This window comes from Arvicanthis niloticus, chromosome 1 (genome assembly GCF_011762505.2).
Source record: "Arvicanthis niloticus isolate mArvNil1 chromosome 1, mArvNil1.pat.X, whole genome shotgun sequence".
Taxonomy (NCBI): Eukaryota; Metazoa; Chordata; class Mammalia; order Rodentia; family Muridae; genus Arvicanthis; species Arvicanthis niloticus.
Genome location: NC_047658.1, coordinates 35,396,493 through 35,410,328, shown reverse-complemented (window position 1 = coordinate 35,410,328; position 13,836 = coordinate 35,396,493). Strand labels below are relative to the sequence as shown.

Below are 13,836 nucleotides of genomic sequence, written 5' to 3'. Positions count from 1 at the left end.
CAGGAAAACAATACCCATCCACAAACAAAATTTTGGCTACCAATTTTCCTACCTACAAGTAGTGCAATGATAAAGATGGGACAGAATTGAAGGGAATGGCCAACCAAACACTGGGCCAACTTAGACCCAGCCCATTGGAGAACAAACTCATGACACTGTTAATGCTATTCTGCTCTGCTTGCAGACAGGAACCTACAATAATTGTCTTATGAATGGCTTCATCCAAGACTATACTTTCAGGGATCACTTCTATAGTTTGTTACTAGTGAGGCTTCATTCAGCAGCTTTTAGAAACAGATACAGAGATCCACAGCCAAACAATAGCTTAAGTAGTGGATTCTAGTGGATGAGTCCTAAGAAGGAACGAGGGACCCAGAGCACTCAAGGACACCACAAGAAGACCTACAGAGTCAACTAACCTGGTCAAGGAGGGCCCCAGAGAGACTAAACCACCAACCAAAGTGCATGCATGGGCCTGAATGAGACTCTGACACATATGCAACAGATGTGCAATTTGTTCTTCATGTGGTTCTTCTAAAAATTAGAGTGGGACCTACCCCTAACTCTGTTACCTTCTTTTAATCCCATTCCCATAGCTGTTCTTCCTTGTCTGACTTCAGGAGTAGGGAAACGCATCTAGCCTAGCTATGACTTAATGTACCAGGGTGCTTTGGAACCCATATGGGGCTATGGGGCCTCCTCCTCTCTGAGCATAAGAGGCTAGGAGATGAGAGAGGGAGTGTGAGGTTAGATCTGGGATGGGGGGTTATAATCATAATGTCAAATGTATATAATTTTTAAAAATAATGATAACAACAACAAAACTGGTGACAAGGCAGTCATGTAAACGTCACCTGGAATGCTGCCAGTTTCTTAAACCTGTGAACTGGCTTATGTTTGTTAGGGTGTGTCAATCCTCTGAGGAAGAATTTCCTTGGGAACACTGAATGTTGCTGGAAGCATTTTCTTTCTTTTTCCTAAAAAGTGTAACTCAATATCACATGGGAGGTATATTAAAAGTTGTTCCCTTACAGCCTTATATAAATTGAGAGTATTTAAAATCTCCCAAAAAAGCCTAGAATACTCAAATGAGGTGCTTCCAATTGAACCATAGATACTATCTGTACATATTTCTGACCCCATCATCTGTACCTGTGTTGCCTACCTCACAAAGAAATTGAAACTCCAGGAAGGCTGTCTATTTCTCACCTTCTTCTACCCAATGATAGCTCTCATTAGTCAATACATAGAAAATAGCCTCAAGCCTCAGTCAGAATAGCGCATTATAGGAAAAAATACAGGGGGATAAAAGGGAAGACTCTAATGAGGAGGAAGACTCTGAGGATTGCTCAGTAGCTGATTCAGATACTTCAGAAAAATTGATCTAATTAGACAGTAGTTACTCTTTAACCCACCATATCCTTCAACCCTATATCTATTTCCCCCTCTAGGAGCCTTCATTGGCTACTGAGGATAAAGACCTGACATTTAAGACCAAGGCTAGTAAAAGCACCAAGATAAACCCTTGCTTAATCTCAGTGCCACTATCTATGACACCAACCACTGTGGCCACTGAGCATTGCTGTAATCTCAGAGACTCAAGGAAGAGTTATCTCCAGGCCTTCAGCCACAATACCCTAGAGATCCAGATTCTACACTCACAGGGATATTTCTTATTAATTCATGTTTATCAGGACAATATCTACTGCCTTGGTATCCCCTTGTCGGTTGCTGAGCTATGAGAGACAACCAGGCACCTGGTTGAATGAGCTTTTGAGCCCTGGAGACCCTTTGGGACAGAAGACATTCAGCTCTGTTCCTGGGCCCCTGGCTCTCTCAGCTTCCACCCTTCACAGCCCCTCCCACAGAGAAAGGTTTTTGGCCATTGGGTCACATAGGAATAGTGTCCCAGGCTCTCCTCATGCATATGAGGCACCCCCAAAATCTCAGACCAAGCCAATGGGATCACCTGCTGCTAAAACCTTCACCCACCCCAAACTGTATATATTGAGCTTAATTGAGAAGTAAAGGTGCACGCAAAAATCACCCCCCTTTTCTGAGAGCTTCTGTTGTGTATCCTCTCCTCTTCAACAGCTAGCTGGGGCCCTTCACCAACTCAGCAAGAGCTGTTAACACTGGGTGAGAAATACACTCTCTTTCCCCCACTACCTAGCCAGCACATCTCAGCTCAGCAAAGAGCTGTAACACTTCAGAAGATGTCGGCTTTCCCGAAGCACCTTTGGGGTTCTCCTTTCTCTGCTGCAGAAAGGGTGATGGGCAACAGCGGACCTTCCCTGCTGACACTCTACCCTGAACCACCCATGGGCAAGGACAGCGGCCAAGACAACGGCTGTTCACACCCTGTCCTCTGCCAAGCCAGAGATTTTGTGGGACCCCATCTGGAGCTGGTTCCCACATCTGGCGCCCAACATGGGGCAAACTACCACAGGAACCAATACTGCTAAAAGGTAAGTCTACAACTCTGGAGACAAGCAACCTGTTACTTCCTCATGTGTTTTCAGTCAGAGCCATTGCACAGATTTAAATAAGCCAAAGAAGCAGTTGATACCTCCTGGCTAGGGCCTCTCTCTGGTGTTGGTTGAAGGCTTCTCTGGCCTCTGCTTAAATCCTGACAGCCCGCAATGGGCATTGACAAAGAATCTTTATCTAGACACTCTTTGAAATAAAAAACTGGTAACACAGCAGCCAGTTAAAAGCCACAGGGTGGCAGCCAGTTCTTAAATCTGTGGGAAGCCTTAGTGCTTTGGATCTCTGTGGAATCCCCCAAAGCCATAGGCCAAGGGAATGTTCCCATTGGACAAAGCGTTTCTCTTCTTTCCTATCATGGGTAACTCATCATCACATAAAAATTAACCCCAGGCCAGGCAAATATGCACCCTACTAAAATCCCAAGGGGTAAAAATAACCAAAAAAACAAGCCTCCATGTTTTGGGAGAATAGCTCCATGCATGGTGGAGGAAAATATCTACAGTGCAGATTCATGGAGTAAAGTAGCTTCCCTCATCAAAAACAGAAATACCCAAGAAGGGAAAAGGCTCCCTCATGGTTTTTTGCTGATCTTAGCTGCAATTCGGCATTGCATAGGGCCATCAAAAATAGGACAGACTGAGAACAACACAGCTTTAGACACCCCTCAGCCAGAAAAACCCAAAGATCAAGATCCCCAAAATCACCCCTTTTCAGACCTCGCAATCCTTACCCAATTAATAAGAGAAATAAAATCAATCTACCTACCCCTTCCTCCTTATGCCTTGGAGGAAATGCCAAAAAATCCATCTGCTCCTCCTACTCCTCCCTCCCCCACCCAAAGGCAAGGTTCCATTAAAATACCAAAGGAGATTTCCCCTGCCTCCCCACTTACTTCCCAACCAAAGAGAGATAAGTCCCCTCACCCTTCTCCTAGCCACAAAAGTAAGAGACCTTCAGAATCTGCAGATAAAACCCTGCCAAATTCTATAGTCCTTATAATCAACCATCAACCACTCAGCAACTTTGCAATTTCAGGGACTCTCACACAAAAACTAACCCCGCCTCCCATGCTACTCAGGAATCTGATACAGAACTCGAAACCCAAACTACTCAAGCATTTCCAGTTAATATAAATCCCACCCAAGCTAAGCCACTTAACTGGTACCCACTCCAAGCCTCAGACCTAAAAGAACTCAGGCAAACAGTGAAGGAAGATGGCATTCATACACCATGGACAAAATCCCTCCTGCAGAGCCATATTGCCAACCTAAACATCCCCAAAGATTGGAGAGATATTTGGTGTTCTGCTCTTCCTGGCCCAATGTTTCTAGAGTGGGAAGCCTACTATCATAATGAATGTCTCCAACAAGTCAGGCAAAACTAGGGAAGGGGTAATGACACTCCATGGGGTTTTAAAGAAATCTTTGGCCAGGAAGATTTCTCTACTGGGGCACAACAGGCAACTCAGCCAGCAGGGTACTATGACCAGGTCCTCCTCTGTGCCATTCAAGCCTGTAATAGGCTCACTCCACCCCCAGGGTCACAAGACCCCACCCACTCCCTGCTCTCCCTCCATCAGAAGCCTAGAGAATCCCTGTCTGATTTTATTCTCAGAACTAAAATGAGCTTAGAAAGAAAAATCTCCAACCCCACAGCTAGAGACCTTCTTCTTAAAAACATTGTTTGGGAAGGCATGACTTCTGAGTCTAGGCTAGCTTGCCAGGGTCTCTGGGAAGAGGATCATGATAGGTAGATCTTAACAACCCAAGAATTAGGAACCGCATCACACCAGGTCACATCCGTAGCTCAGGCATTTGTGGCAGCAGTAAAAACAGAAGGAATATGCTTCAAATGTGGAGAGGCAGGACATTGGAGAGATGAATGCCCACTAAACTCCCCTCCTATAACAGATCTTGATTCCCCTAAGGCTCCCAGTCTCCGCTGTAGAAAAGGTTTCCATTGGAGGAGGCACTGTACTGCTTGATATGATAAACATGGTAAGCCACTGGAGCCTTTAAACTTCAAACTGGGCAACCCTCAGCCCTGACAGTAAGAGGGACAACTACTCCTATAGAAGCCTTATGGGTGTCCAGCATCTCAGAAGGCTCCCACCCAAAGTTAACCAGTAAAATATATGGTAAACCATTCAAGTGTCTTATTGATATGGGAACATATCGGACAATTCTAAGACAGCAAGAGGTCCCACAGAACTGGCAGTCAACCCCTGGGCCTCAGCTTCTAGGCTTAGCGGGTACCTTTCATGCATTCATCACCAAACAGACCTATAGGTGGGAAAAGCCAGATGAGGCTATAGGCCCTGGTGGCTCAGGTAGCCACCAATCTTTTAGGGAGAGGCATCTTACAAGCCTTAGACATGATTCTTACCACCCAGCCAGAAAGAGACCACATTAAGATAGAAGATATTACTTATGAAGAAAATACTACCCAAGAAGACCCAAATAACAGTTCTCCAAATCACCCCCAATTCTAGGGGCCACTGTCAGATTTAGTACTCCCTGCCTTTATTGGCTCTCTGATGAAGCCATCTGGGTCCCACAGTGGCCTCTATCAAAGGAGAAACTTAGAGTCTCTACAACACATCTGTCCCTCCCACAGTCCATGGAACACTCCTGTGTTTGCTATAAAAAAAGCTCAGGGGAATGGAGACTATTGCAAGATTTGAGAACAATTAACAAAACCATGCGAATCTGGGGTTCCCCACAAAGAGGGCTACCCCACATCTCAGCCATTCCTGCCAATGTTCCTTTATTAGCAATAAACATAAAAGATTGCTTTTTTCTCATCCCTCTCCACCCCCAGGACTGTGAACGCTTTGCATTCTCAGTGCCTCCCATTAACAACTCTAGCCCAGCCTCCCGATATGAATGGACTGTTCTTCCCCAGGGGATGGCTGACAGTCCAACATTTGCCAGGAGGCTGTAGCCACTGCATTAAAACCCTATTTAGACAAAGGACCCAATGTCTATCATTATATGGATGACATTCTGTTATGGGGGGATGCTTCTAACTCCCTCTCACAACTTAAAGACCAGCTGATACCTTCCCTATCTGCCCTAGGATTCCAAATAGCCTCTCACAAAATCCAACTTTTCTTCTCATTACATTTTTAGGGACAGAGATCTCCCTTACTTCAATACGTCTCCTCAAGCCCACCCTTTTCTTCCCTCAAAAATTAACTCTCGCCTCCTTACAGAGCTTTTTGGGCAACCTCAATTGGCTTCGACCCTGGCTTCAGCTCCCCACAAACATCCTTCAACACCTCTTTAACCTCCTAAAAGGAGATAAAAGTCCCTCCTCTCCAAGGACACTGTCCCCAGAAGCAGTCCAAGCCCTAAAATCTGTCAATTTAGCCCTAAAAGATAGATATGACCCAACAATACCTGTACATCTCCTTATCTCTAATTCCTCCCCTACCCTTGTAGGAGCCCTTTACCAACCACAGGGGGTGCTAGAATGGCTCCATACCCCGATGAATGGTGTACCCTGAATTCTAAATGAAGTGGATGCACTTGCCAATATGATTAAAAACGGCAGAGATAGGACCCTACAAACCCTAGGAAAAGAACCTGACGTTCTTGTCACCCCCTTCTCCCTCTCCATTGTTCAGTGGCTAATCAAAAATCATACCCACTTTGCTATCAGCTTAATAGGATTCCCAAGACAAATTGACAACCATTATCCTGATGAAAAATGGGCCTCTGACCTCCCTCTGTTGCAATGGCTACCCCCAAACTATTCTCCAGAGAGTCTATAGAAGGACCCCCCCTCAATATTTATCAATGGGGAGAAGAGGGGAACAGCAGCAGTAATATACTACTTCCCTGAAGATGAACCCCCTATCCTCTGAGTCAAAGAGCTCGCCCACCACTCCCCACAATATAAAGAACTATATGCCATTTACCTAGCTCTAAAAGAAGTCAAGGGCCCCCTTAACCTCTTTTCAGACAGAATATATGCGATCAATTTTCTCTCCTGGTTGTCAAGATCATTTGTCAATCTAGATGACAACCCACTCTCCCCTGTACTCATACAGGTCTCTGCCTTCCTATAGGCAGCACATCCGATCTGTTAGGAGCCGAGGTGAGTGTGACAACATTCGCCATTACAAGATGGCTCGGGCATCCTGTGCTCCCACAAGTAAACAACTAACTGCGCAGGTGCAAAAGGCAAAAGTGCGCCAAAGTCACTGCTCATCCCGGGGCGTAATATGGGGTGATGAGTGAACAGCCAATCAGAAGTGAACACGCCACTCTAGGGTACATATAGCAGTGCCTTTTCCAGGCTTGGGGTCTTCCACTTCAGCTGATACAAGAATAAAGCCTCGCTGTGGTAACTACCCGAACACTGCCTCACGTGTCTCTTTCGCAGGAACAATCTGGTGCCGAAACCCGGGAATTTCAAGGCACCGCGGAGACCCCCTGAGATTCGGGGCGGGTTAAAAGACTACAGGATCGAGGTACGTCTCTGAGAGGTATGTTTGGGGTGGAAGCCTTGGTTGCGAGCGGATTTTCACTCATTGCCGCCGCTGCACTAGTTGGCCTCTTGTTTGCGTTGCTTTCCCTTTTAGCTTATTTGTGTTGTGGGGATCCAGCTCGCAGCACAGCTAGTAGTGCAAGTCAAGAGGTTTCAAGAGAGGTCCACTCCAGGGTATCAGAAACAGAGCCTGTTAGCTGGCATCAGGCCAAGGAGCCTGGGGGAAAAGATAAGGCCAAGGAGCCTGGAAAGGAGAAGCAGGCAAAAAAGCCTGGGCAACAGAGACAGGCCAAGGAGCCTGGTCAAAGAAAAGAGTACTCAAAAGGAACAAGGGCCACTGCAGGGCCTGTTAAGGTTAAGGACCCTTCACCGGCGGGTGAAGAGAGAGTGGAGGTCGGGGGGACCCCCCTATACCCCATTAAGGAGCTTGCCGCCATAGACCTTAGCAGCTCAGAAGAAGAAAGCCTAGAGGAGGAAGCAGCCGCCTATGCAAAATAACCATTCTGAGATAAGACTAAGAAAGACCTTGAGTCCCTCGGCCCCACCCTTCCCTCTGGCCTATGCCCTGGGCAGCATTCCGAGCCCCTTCCGAGTCCCCTTCGCCCGAGAAAAAGACACGGGAGGCAGTGTTCGGGTAGTTACTACAGCGAGGCTTTATTCTTGTATCAGCAGAAGCAGAAGACCCCAAGCCCGGGAAAGGCACTGCTATATGTACCCTAGAGTGGCGTGTTCATTTCTGATTGGCTGTTCACTCATCACCCCATATTACGCCCCAGGATGGGCAGTGACTTTGGCGCGCTTTTGCCTTTTGCACCTGGGCAGTTAGTTGTTTACTTGTGGGAGCACAGGATGCCTGTGCCATCTTGTAATGGCGAACGCTGTCATGCTCATTGCGGCTCCTAACACCGATCCCTCAGTCCCCTGCCAGGTCCTACATCTGAGGGAAATGCACTCGCTGACCAAACTGCCTCAACAGGAACATTTATAGACTCTACTGAGCATGTGGACCAATTTCATTCACACACACACACACACACACACACACACACACACACACACACACACACAAATCTAAAGGGGCTTCATGCTCACTTTCCCCACATCCCCCTTGCTCAGCTTCAAAAGATAATAAAAACATGTGCCTCTTGTGCATCCCTCATTACCACCCCAGTTTTACAAACCATGGACACCAATCCCTGAGACCTCAAATCTAATGCGTTATGGCAAATTGATGTTACCCACATTCCCCAATTCAGTAGACAAAAATATGTTTTTGTCATCATAGATACTTACTCACATTTTGTATGGGCTACAGCCCAGACAGGTGAAAACTCAAAAAGGCTGATCTACCATATGCTCTCTACCTTTGCCATCATGGGCATTCCTCAACAGATAAAAACTGATAATGGCCCCGCCTTCACTAGCTCTCAATTTAAAACCATCTGAGCACACTGGAAAATTGACCATCATATGGGAAATCCCCATAATCTTCAGGGTCAAGAAATAATAGAAAGAACACACCAGACCCTGAAGGCCCAGCTCCAGAAACAACAAACCACCACTTATCCCCCAATGTACAATTAATGATGGCCCTGACTAACCTTAACATATTCGACATCTACAAAACCTCCAAACACCCTCCTATTTCCCTCCATTGGCACACACCAAAATTAGCTCCCCCTATCCTAGTACAATGGCAAGATCCTTTGGATGAAATTTGGAAGGGACCAGACCCCCTACTCACAACTGGGTGGGCTTTCACTTGTGTTTTTCCACAGGACCAGCCCAAGCCTATCTGGGTTCCTGCCAGAAATGTCTGACACCAACCTACCAACCAAGAAGATGGCCCGCCTCTCATTGACAGATCAAGAACCAAGGACAAGGAGGAGAAGGCAAAGGAGACACCATGCTCAGAGGAGCAGCAGGATCTCCTGGAAGGACATCCATGACCCGATGACAGCTGCCCAGGCCATGTGCCCTCCATAAGCCCCCCCCTCCATTCTCTTGGTAGGTTTTGTCATCCATCATGCTAACTCTGCTACTGCCCATCCTCCCGCTAGCCTTCCCAACACCTATCATTGGAGATTCTATGCTAGGGAAACCTATAATGGACACAATAAAGTTATAGGAACCCAGGACTGCCCACTTGAAGGATGTCGAACCAAGATTGAGATCCCACTACACCCAGAATCCATCTCCACTATCCCAGCCTTTTTCTCTGCTTTCCTTACCAAAACACAGGTGAATGTCTCCAGGAGGTCTCCACATATGGAGGTTTCAGATATTGGAGCTCCAGGATAGAATCCACCAGTCAGGGTTTCACCATGCTCACCAACCTTAAAAACTCATTTTCAGCTTTCCATCAGCGATCCATGGAATGAACGTTGGTGAACAGGAGTCATGGGTAAACTTTACCCCAATAGCTATGCCAGACACCTGGTAGCTGACCTACATGTCTCCCATGAACTTGTCCCTGCCCCCAAATCAGCCTTTACTCATGCAAATATTATCCAACAGGAAAACCAGTCACAAGAGGAACTACAAGCTTCCTTCTCCTGGCTACAATACATCCAATATGCAGCAGACCTCTTTCCCCTCACGACCCATCCCAATTCCTCCCAATGCTTTTTTGTGCCTTTCTCTCCTGATCATTATTAACAGCCATTCCCATTAACTTTTCACTTTACGAGCTCCATGGACCCCTGCCCAGGAGGAAAACACAGGACATTCCTCTCTTTGACCTACCCCCAACTCTTTGCCTTGTAGAACCCTCCTTGAAACCCCAACTCACATGTGCTCATGACGTCACCATTATCAAATCAGTATGTGTTAACCCTCCTGCCCTCCTCTGGCCTGTATCAACCTCATTTTCAAGGCTCCTGCACCCCCGTGATTGTTGTTCCTCAGGTTTATCTCTACGAACCTGAAGAGCTCACCTTGCAGATGGTAGAAAGCCGAAAGAAGAGAGAGATCTTCATCCCTCTGCTCATTGGACTAGGCCTTGCTGTTTCACTTGGTGCTACTGGAACTGCTGGAGCAGCCCTTGTCCAAACACAGCATCTGGCTGGCGACTTCCAGGACATGCTTGACCAGGCCTTATGACAGATAGCCTTAAATCTCTTCAATGCCAAGTAATCTCTGTAGCAGGAGTTGTTCTCCAAAACCGGAGGGCCCTGGACGTGTTGAATGCTGAAGGGGGGGGGGACTTGTGTTTTGTTGTGGGAGGAATGTTGCTTCTATGCCCATGAATCTGGGCTGGTCGAACAAGATGTACAAATGCTCAAAGAGCTCCGGGGGAGCCTCCGGGCTCGCTATATTCCCAACACCCCTACCCCTTGGTACTCTAAACCCTTGATGGCCTGGATTCTCCCTCTTCCTTGGCCCCATACTAGCCATTGGAGCCTTGCTTCTCTTGGCACCCTGCCTCATTCAATTTCTAAAACAACAGATAAGTAGCATTGCAAAGGTAACTACCAATCAGGTCTTGGTTCAGTATCAAACTATTTCTGATATAGGAGACATTTATTCTAATGAATAAAAGAAAAGAGAAGAAATTGTGGGGTGCTGAGCTATGAGAGACAACCAGGTGTCTGGTCAAACAAGCTTTTGAACCCCAGAGACCCTTTGGGACGGAAGATGTTCAGCTCTGTTCCTGGGCTCCTGGCTCTCTCAGCTTCTGCTCTTCACAGCCCCTCCCACAGAGAGGTTTATGGCCATCAGGTCATGTAGGAATAGTGTCCCAGGCTCTCCTCATGCATATGAGGCATCCCCAAAATCTCAGACCAAGCCAATGGGATCACCTGCTGCTAAAACCTTCACCCACCCCAAACTGTATATATTGAGCTTAATTGAGAAGCAAAGGAGCGCACAAAAATCATCCCCGTTGTCCGAGAGCTTCTGTTGTGGATCCTCCCCTCTTTACCAGCTAGCCAGGGCCCTTCACCGACTCAGCAAAAGCTGTTAACACTGGGCAAGAGATCCACTCCACACCTCCTTTAAAGGCATACCGAGATAGATACACATGCACAGGGCCTGCAGACCTCCCAGAGAAATCTTTTTACTGGGTTCCCCATATTTTTAAGGGCATTATGTCCAGTGGGACCCAGGGATGTTTAATAATACATTTAAGCCCCATTCCCCCCTCCACCCAGGAACTCCTTATCCCATCTCCCCTCCTAAGGGTGGGGGCACACCCTCATAGAAGGGCAGAAGAATGCTTATTAAATAGTGAGAAATTACCAATTTTATAAAAATTAGTTAAGCATTAACTATACATGGGATATATTAATCCCTCTAGAAGGCTGTGGAATAACTGAATAAGAAGTTTACAACAGAGATCTTTACATATGGTTCTATTAAGACTAGCTATCTGGCTAGACTAAACACTCATATTTGTCTCGTGCTCCAGTTTTAGACTCTAAATCTATTCTTATGCCTAATAACATTGTCATTTTTTATAGATAAACCCAATCTCTTCAGTCCTTTCCCTAACTCTTCCTATTGAGGTCCCCAGGATCAGTCTGATAGATGGCTGTGAGCAGGGATGGGATAGAAGGTTTGTGGAAGGGAGACCATGAAGGGAAACAACATTTGAAATGTAAATAAATAAAATAACTGACTAATAAAAACCCACTCAATATTTTATCTTTTGTCCTTGTACGTACAATAAGCTGTTCATTTCTTTCTATGACCTCTAGTTAATTGTTTTATAGCTTAAAAGCTTAACTGTATTAAGGAATACCCATACACATATGTATATATTCTAATAGTAAATCTGTATATATAATGTTGTGTATGTATATCTGTAATATATATATACATATATATTAGAGTAAATATATATACTCTAATAGTAAATCTGTATCTCTGTCTTCTTTCTACCACAGAAGCAATAAACTGGTGACACATGAAGAGTGGCAGCGATCTAATTGCAGTATTTATATTACAGAGAGCTCTAGTTGCAGTCCTCTTTATTAAGGGTTTAATAATTACTAGTATAGTTTAGGGATTCTTATAGAATCAACATTAAAAATTAAAATTATCTACAAGTCTGTATAGCATCACTACAAAACAGTTCATCCTTACTGATCTGTAGAAAATTTGCCCAATAGGTTAAGCTAATGCCCAGAAATTTTTAGATTAATTTAATAATGGGAGGACAAATAAATAAATAGAAGGAATCAAATCCAGAAATTTGACCTCCCAGCCTTGCCTCCAAAGGCTTATTCTTTGCAGTTCCGTGGTGAACCATCATTATGGAAGATCAGTTGCTAACCTTTACCCTCTCCTACAAGGCTCCTGACATGTCTTCACATCCCCTTGTGTGTTGGATCCTTCCTCTCCTTGGCCCAGTATTGGCCATCAGAGCTCTACTCCTCCTGGTACCCTACCTGGTCCAATGTTTAAAATGGAAGATAAGTAAATTTGTAAAAATCACTGCCAATTCTGCTCTGATTCATTTCAAAACTGCTCCCAACATAGGGGAGGCTGACAATGATAACATTTCCTTCTTATAAAACAAACCATGGGGAAGTGTAGGAACATGTCACTGGGGTAGCTGGCCTGGAGCAAGAGAGAGATTGAGATGTGTCAAGAATCTCTAATACCTTATCCTGAGACCTGCAGGATTAGGACTGTCTCCATGCACTTATCCTATATGCACCAGTTCACAACCTCTACCTCCCTCACCTCCAACGACTTTCAGATAGTCTATGGATAAATTACAGTTTCAATGTCTTCTCTCCAATTAAGAATGTTCAAGGCAGGTTCTTGAAATCCTTCTCTAGGTGAGTAAAGGATACCCCACATCTCTACATAGGCAATAATTTACACCTACTCTGGAAATTTCTACCCACCCATCGAGATCTAGATAGTCCTTGTTTACCATGAAAAAAGTTGATCTGTCTCACTGAAGTTGATTCCAGAAATTATTTCATTGTGCCCATGGCCACTGAACCTGTGTCTCTGCAAGAAGAAGAGAACACAACCAGATGTGGAAAAGAGAGGAAACTAGGATTTGGAGGTGGTAAAAAAGAGAATAAGGGTGGAGATAATTGTGGGGAAAGTAGGGGGTAAAGAAGTCTGAGCAATGTATGATGATCCTGACACTTGGGGTACAGGAGTCTCCTGCAAGTCTATATGGGTGAAACTAGCTGAGACTACTAGCAACTGGGAATATGCAGACTGAATTGGCCACATGATATAGCTAGGTCAGACTTCCAATAAAGAGATGTGTATCACTTTTTTTCCAGTGGCTGTTGACCTGAGGGCAGAAACAGGACAAAGGTGGAGAGCATAGTTTAGATTTCTGTGAGTATGGAGAGAATTACATCTAGAGACCTCTGCAGCAAGATGGTTGCACTGTATTGTTTTAGGAATAGGGTACATAGAAGCTTTTGTAGGGATAATGTTGCAAAGGAAACATTGGCCATGACATAGAGTAAGCAGAAAGCACTGGTTAGTTATAATATAGCACCTAGTTATCATTCAGGAGGGAAGGCAGAGTAGGACTTGTGTACTGAGATATGTCACTTTACAGAAAGTTCTGCACAAAGTCTATTTTAAGATAAAGCCATTCAAGGCTAGGCACCTGCATTCAGTGACACTCTCTAGACAAAGACAGGTGGAATCAGGAAAGTACCATGAGAAAGGGAGTTGCTGATTTTGAAAGGAGCTCAGAAAACCATCTAGTCATGGGGGTATTGCTAACTCAATGGCACCTTTCCCAACCAGAGACGGGGACACTGACCCACCCACAAAACCTTCTACCACTATTTTCCCCTGGTTGCAAGGTATTTAGAGATAAAGATCAACCAGAGATTGAGGGAATGACCAACAAATGCCTGGCCAAAC

At 45.3% G+C, this 13,836-nt stretch overlaps 1 pseudogene; it reads left to right on the top strand.

The window, feature by feature from the left end:
* The first annotated feature begins 224 nt into the window (after positions 1 to 224).
* On the top strand, positions 225 to 337 carry LOC117701504 (small nucleolar RNA U3; annotated as a pseudogene).
* Positions 338 to 13,836: the final 13,499 nt, after the last annotated feature.